Source organism: Polypterus senegalus, chromosome 9, assembly GCF_016835505.1.
Source record: "Polypterus senegalus isolate Bchr_013 chromosome 9, ASM1683550v1, whole genome shotgun sequence".
NCBI lineage: Eukaryota > Metazoa > Chordata > Cladistia > Polypteriformes > Polypteridae > Polypterus > Polypterus senegalus.
The window spans coordinates 45,361,825-45,369,063 of NC_053162.1; positions in this window are offsets into that span (position 1 = coordinate 45,361,825).

Genomic DNA, 7,239 nt, shown 5'->3' on the forward strand with positions numbered 1-7,239 from the left:
TTTTGAGAGTTGCTTTGAGGATCCCATGCTGTCACTCTTCAGAGGAGAGTCAAAGGGAAGCATAACTTGCAACTGACCACCTTAAATACCTTTTCTCACGATTGGACACACCTATCTATAAAGTTCAAGGCTTAACGAGCTAATCCAATCAATTTGGTGTTACAAGTAATCAATATTGAGCAGTTACATGCATTCATCCATCCATTATCCAACCCGCTATATCCTAAATACAGGGTCACGGGGGTCTGCTGGAGCCAATCCCAGCCAACACAGGGCTAATACAACCAATTTGGTGCTGCAAGTAATCAGTATTGAGCAGTTCAAATGCTTTCAAATCAGCAAAATTACAAGGGTACCCACATTTTTGCACAGCCAGGTTTTCATATTTGATTTAATTTCATACAACTAAATACTACTTTGCTAAAAATCTTTGTTCGGAAAACACCCCAGTACTCAGATGTTCAGAGGAAATGAAAGACATACCACTGTTATCTTTTTTGTTGCAAGTAGAGTAAATTATTACGCAGGCTGAGAGGGGTTCCCAAACTTTTTCATATGACTGTATATGTGTGTATATTTTCAGATGTATATTGTTCATTTCGCACACTGTATTTGCTTAATTGCAAAAAAAAATGTGATTCAATTTACATTGATTTTAAAAAGCAATATAGGAAGGACCTCCTTCATCCAACCTTTTCTGCATCATTTTGCAGCTCCTGCATTCCCTTCAATCAACCCCTTCCAAGCCCCTTCAGTAGCAGACCTCTGGACTCTAGTGGATTGCTAAGACTATGTTGTCGTCATTAAAACCCAAATGCAACAATTAAAACCCTATGCAACAAGTGCACAGGGAGCTCTTTAATTTACAATAATGGAGAGAAAAGAAGGGCCTAGCAGGATACTAACAGCTCTCAAAACTTGCAATCTTGGCACATCTTATTTTTTTCTCTCCTTTGCTAAGCACTTGTAAATTCACAGCTGTCAATGTGAAAGTAAAATTAGGTACTAATTTAATTTATTATATTTTATACTAATAAATAAGCGAATAAGTAACATATAAATGAATATAAGCAAAGCTGGACATATAATGAATGGCAAATATCAACTCTTTTGTATTAGCCGTGTAATTGGGAAATGAGTTACAGAGAGACAATTATACTTCAGATACAGTTCTACTAATGTGTACCTCTTGTCATCATTACTTTCCATATGGAGAGTTCAGGGCCTTTTCAAACACTCAAAATGAATTAACGTTTACAATAACAACGGCCAAACAGTACTCATTTCAATCTAATGTAGTTTAATGATTACAATTATTTTTGAACATGTTTACATGACAACATACTTTTTCCCTGCACTGTTCCCTGTTAAATTGAGAGGAATGTGTAGTGGAAGTAGCACATCATTAATTGACAGAGACATTAACTGCTGGCATGCTGCCATTAATGGGCAATCAGATGCCCAGCTGAGCAAACTGAGGAGAAACATGAAACCAAAACAAGACTAGCTGTGAGTTTGTTAAACTTAGTACTGATCTTGTTTTACTGTTCACTGAGACAGCATTTAGACCTGAGGCTCATCTCTTCTTAGTAGTGTAGTATGTAGTCTGATGGTAATATACTCCTGTCTCAGGTACACTGTAACTGACCCTGAATAGGTTAGGTGTGTTTGAGAATGTTATTGTTTGTTACATTACTGTAATAATAATAATAATAATGTACCACTGTCTCGATCATTGTCTGATATTCAAAAAGGCTACAATAAAATTAATATATATTTTTAATTTCACTGCATGGTTTATTCTTTAATGCTTTACAACACAAGCAGACCCTTTAATATTAGATCTGATTTCAGTTTAGTCTTTTCTTTCATAGTAATGAAATCAATCATTTGCATTAAAATGTAGCATAAAATGTATTCAGATATTTTTATAAGGCAACTTTTTCTGATATTTTTGGTAAGGAAACTTTAAAGATCAATTTTCATAAACGAAAAGACAATAAACCGTCAAAAGAAATGACTAGACTAGAAAACAAGGGGTAACAACCACTCAAATACACAACAGTGCCACAAATCTGAACAAAAAAAATCACCAGTGAAACACTATACCTTTGTTTTCCCCAAATGTAGCCTACCTCCTTCATGATAATATCTTGTATTAAATTCTTTCTCATGTCAGAATGTGCAGAAGGTGCTTCAGTAAACTACCATGGGAGTCCTTGTGTTGATGAGCAATGGAGGAAGTAATCATGCTAATGTACATATGCTTGGACCTGCCAGTTAAAAGGTGCAAAATGTAGTTGCTATGGATGAACAACTGTAAGTCCTAGATATATGAATTTACAAATCATATCTGATGTTACAGGACTGTAAAACACTGATACAGTGATACATCCGGAAAGTATTCACAGCGCATCACTTTTTCCACATTTTGTTATGTTACAGCCTTATTCCAAAATGGATTAAATTAATTTTTTTTAAATTGTGATTGCATTCATTACACTTTTGGCACGCAGACTTATTCTGATAAACTGGAAGAACCCAAACTTTCCTCTTTTAAGTCAGTGGGAAACCGATGTGTTATACTGTACTATTTGAAATTGGAAAAAATCAAATACTCAGTTAGAGGATTTGTACAGACTTTTTTCAAAATATGGCAGGATCTAATCAGTAATATTTTAACATAAGCTCTTAAAGCACAGAGGAAGCAACTATTTTTGTAATTCTTTGTTCTCTGCATTAATCTCTATTGGCTTATCAAACTTATTATTTTAGGTATGTTTACAAGCCTTAAATTTTACGCTGTTTGCCTTGCTCTCTCTCTCAGTGGTGGGGGTCAATTTGTTCTTAATTCAGTTTTACTGTTTGTAAAAATTTATTGATTTTTATGGAATGACTGCAATAAAATTAATTTTAAAAAAATACTTTTTTTCCTCAGAATTCTACACACAACACCCCATAATGACAACATGAAAAAAGTTTACTTGAGGTTTTTGCAAATTTAATAAAAATAAAAAAACTAAGAAATCACATATACATAAGTATTCACACCCTTTGTTCAATACTTTGTCGATGCACCTTTGGCAGCAATTACAGCCTCAAGTCTTTTTGAATATGATGCCACAAGTTTGGCACACCTAACCTTGGCCAGTTTCGCCCATTCCTCTTTGCAGCACCTCTCAAGCTCCATCAGGTTGGATGGGAAGCATTGGTGCACAGCCATTTTAAGATCTCTCCAGAGAGGTTCAATCGGATTCAAGTCTGGGTTCTGGCTGGGCCACTCAAGGACATTCACAGAGTTGTCCTGAAGCCACTCCTTTGATATCTTAGCTGTGTACTTAGGGTCGTTGTCCTGCTGAAAGATGAGCCGTCGCCCCAGTCTGAGGTCAAGAGCGCTCTGGAGCAAGTTTTCATCCAGGATGTCTCTGTACATTGCTGCAGTCATCTTTCCCCTTATCCTGACTAGTCTCCCAGTTCCTGCTGCTGAAAAACATCCCCACAGCATGATGCTGCCACCACCATGCTTCACTGTAGGGATGGTATTGGCCTGGTGATGAGCGGTGCCTGGTTTCCTCCAAACGTGACACCTGGCATTCACACCAAAGAGTTCAATCTTTGTCTCATCAGACCAGAGAATTGTGTTTCTCATGGTCTGAGAGTCCTTCAGTTGCTTTTTGGCAAACTCCAGGTGGGCTGCCATGTGCCTTTTACTAAGGAGTGGCTTCCATCTGGCCACTTTGCCATACAGGCCTGATTGGTGGATTGCTACAGAGATGGTTGTCCTTCTGGAAGGTTTTCCTCTCTCCACAGAGGACCTCTGGAGCTCTGACAGAGTGACCATCGGGTTTTTGGTCACCTCCCTGACTAAGGCCCTTCCCCCCCGATCACTCAGTTTAGATGGCCGGACAGTTCTAGGAACAGTCCTGGTGGTTTCGAACTTCTTCCACTTAAAGATGATGGAGACCACTGTGCTCATTAGGACCTTCAAAGCAGCAGAAATTTTTCTGTAATCTTCCCCAGATTTGTGCCTCGAGACAATCCTGTCTCAGAGGTCTACAGACAATTCCTTTGACTTCATGCTTGGTTTGTGCTCTGACATGAACTGTTAACTGTGGGACCTTATATAGACAGGCGTGTGCCATTCCAAATCATGTCCAATCAACTGAATTTACCACAGGTGGACTCCAATTAAGCTGCAGAAACATCTCAAGGATGATCAAGGGAAACAGGATGCACCTGAGCTCAATTTTGAGCTTCATGGCAAAGGCTGTGAATACTTATGTACATGTGCTTTCTCAAATTTCTTATTTTTAAAAGTGGGAAAAGTGATGCGGGGTGAATACTTTCCGGATGCACTGTATGTAGTCTTTAAGACGCACTCTGGCATAACAATTGTTATTATCCAGGTGTGCCAGTATGGAATGAAGCGCAAGGGATATGGCATTGTCTGTGGATTGGTTGTGATGGTGTACAAACTGGAAGTGATACACATTTCCTTGAATATTCTATTTAATCTTTCTAAACACCAAGCCCCCACAATTCCCGGGTGGCATAATGATTAGAGCTACTTAACACAGAGCCTATCATACTTTTGAAATTGCAGTGCATTGACACCCCAACGTTTCATGCAGAGTTTTAATTACCACTTGTGCTCTTAGCACACAGCAGACACTGGATCGTTTCATTGAACCTTGGAGTTCACTCCTGGCGATTTTGGCACATGGTCAGGGACTGCTGGCTGCGCACCCAGAACGCCCTGTTAGTAGATCCACCCCTGCCAACCATTGTTCTCTCCAAATACAACGTGAGTGTCACCAATAAGGCAACTGATGACCTTTTGAAGCAAGAAGACCTATGGATTTTCTCAGTAAAGTAGTGAAGATGGCACTGAAAACACTAGCTAAATGGCTGCCACAGGTTTTTAAAAACACATCCTGAAATTTAATCTGGACTGAATGCTTTAAGGAAGTTAATGCTATTAGATAGCTTTGGTGTCACAATAACTCCTAAACAACAGCTGTGTTTGTTGTACTCCCAGAAGGGTTTAAAGTGGAGAAGGACAAGCAAATCGTATTTGCCTTTACCTACTACTAGCACATAGACTTATTTTGCTCAACTGGGAGAATCCTAACCCACCACCTTCAAGTCAGTGGGTTCTATACTATCTGAAAGTGGAAAAAGTCTAATTCCCAGTCAGTGGATCTGTTCAAAACTCTTTTAATATATGGCATCATATAATCTATAACATTTTAGAATAAGCTTCTTGCTGCCTCAAAGATTTGCTTTGTTGGCTGGCTCACCTCTTTTTCTTTTTGGGTGGGAGTTGAATTTTTGTTCTGTTAAGGTTGACTTGATTGTATGGATTGTTATTTGTTTTTAATTAAAATTAGTAAGATAAAAAAAATTCTCAAATCATCTACAGATACAGATAAGGATGAATCATAAGGTATTGTGGGCAACTGCACAGAAGGGAGAAGTGTATCCAGTTGAGAGAGAAAAAAAATGCAAATAGATTAGGTTTTATTTTGTAATCTGTAAGCATCTACAAATCCTAACATTATACCTGAATCACAACCACAATGTACATACCCATTCAGTTTTGATGAGGAATTTTTAAACATGTCCCAAATTTACAAAATCCAAATAATGCTGAGTTTTAAAATCTGCTTTTTTAGTTCAGCACTGAAGCATTTTTCTTACTGACTCCTCAGTCCTCACGGTTTCTTCTTGCAAGCTTGAAGCTAAAATAGCCTGAGTAGATCTGAGTTTCCGAAGCGAGTGCCATTTATTGGGAAGTATCCAGAGTGATGGTGCCCCCAGTGGGGAGAATGACATGACAATGGTTTTTAGGAGTCCAAACTCCTGTACAACTCCTGACAATTTTCACCAACCATTCCACCCTACCTGCACTCTCTTTTTCACCTCTCCTTCACAATCCCTGTTACTCTGTACTGTTGATTCTAAGTATTTAAATTCATCCACCATCACAAGCTCTACTGCCTGCATCCTCACCATTCCACTGACCTCCCTCTCATTTACACACATGTATTGTCTTGTTCCTACTGACCTTCATTCCTCTCCACTCCAGAGCATATCTCCATCTCTCCAGGGTCTCCTCAACCTGCTCCCTACTCTCACTACAGATCACAATGTCATCAGCAAACATCATAGTCCACAGGCACTCCTGTCTAATCTTGTCTGCCAATCTGTCCATCACCATTCCATTTAAGAATGGGCACAGAGCCAATCCCTGATGTAATCCCACTTACATGTTGAATGCATCTGTAACTCCTACCACAAACCTCATCACTGTCACACACACTTCCCTCATACATATCCTGAACAACTGTTACATACTTCTCTGCCACTGCAGACTTACTCATACAATACCACAACTCCTCTTGAGGCATCCAGTCATATGCTTTTGCCATGTTCACAAAGTTGCAACGCAGCTCCATCTGGCCTTCTTTGTACTTCTCCATTAACACCTTCAAAGCAAACAGTGCATCTGTGGTGCTCTTTCCTAAACCATACTGCTGCTCACTAATCATCACCTCCCTTCTTAACCTAGCTTCCACTACTCAACCATAACTTCATGCTGTGGATCATCAATTTTATCCCCCTTATTATTAAAAATCGATACCAGTACACTTCTCCACTCCTCAGGCATCCTCTCACTTTCCAAGATTGGATTAAACAATCTGGTTCAAAAGTCTACTACCATCTTTACTAAACACCTCCATGCTGCCACAGGTATGTCTGGACCAACAGCCTTTCCAATCGTCATCCTCTCTATAGCTGTCCTTACTTCCTCCTTGCTAATCCGTTGCACTTCCTGATTCACTAACGTCACATCATCCAACCTTCTCTCTCTCTCTGTCTCTCTCATTCTCTTCATTCATCAGCCTCTCAAAGTTAGGGTTACCACTTTTAATACAAAAAAAAAAGCGACGCATACTGCAGCGGGGGCCACGCGCAATTTCATTCTCAAATACGGGACGATTCCGTATTTTAAAGGACGGGTGGCAACCCTACTCAAAGTACTCTTTCCATCTGCTCAACACACTCTCCTCGCTTGTGAGTACGTTTCCATCTTTATCCTTTTTCATCCTAACCCGATGCATATTTTTCCCATCTCGGTCTCTTTGTCAATTGGTACAGGTCCTTTTTTCCCTCCTTAGTGCCCAACCTCTCATACAACTCATCATACTCCTTTTCTTCACCCTTCGCCACCTCTCT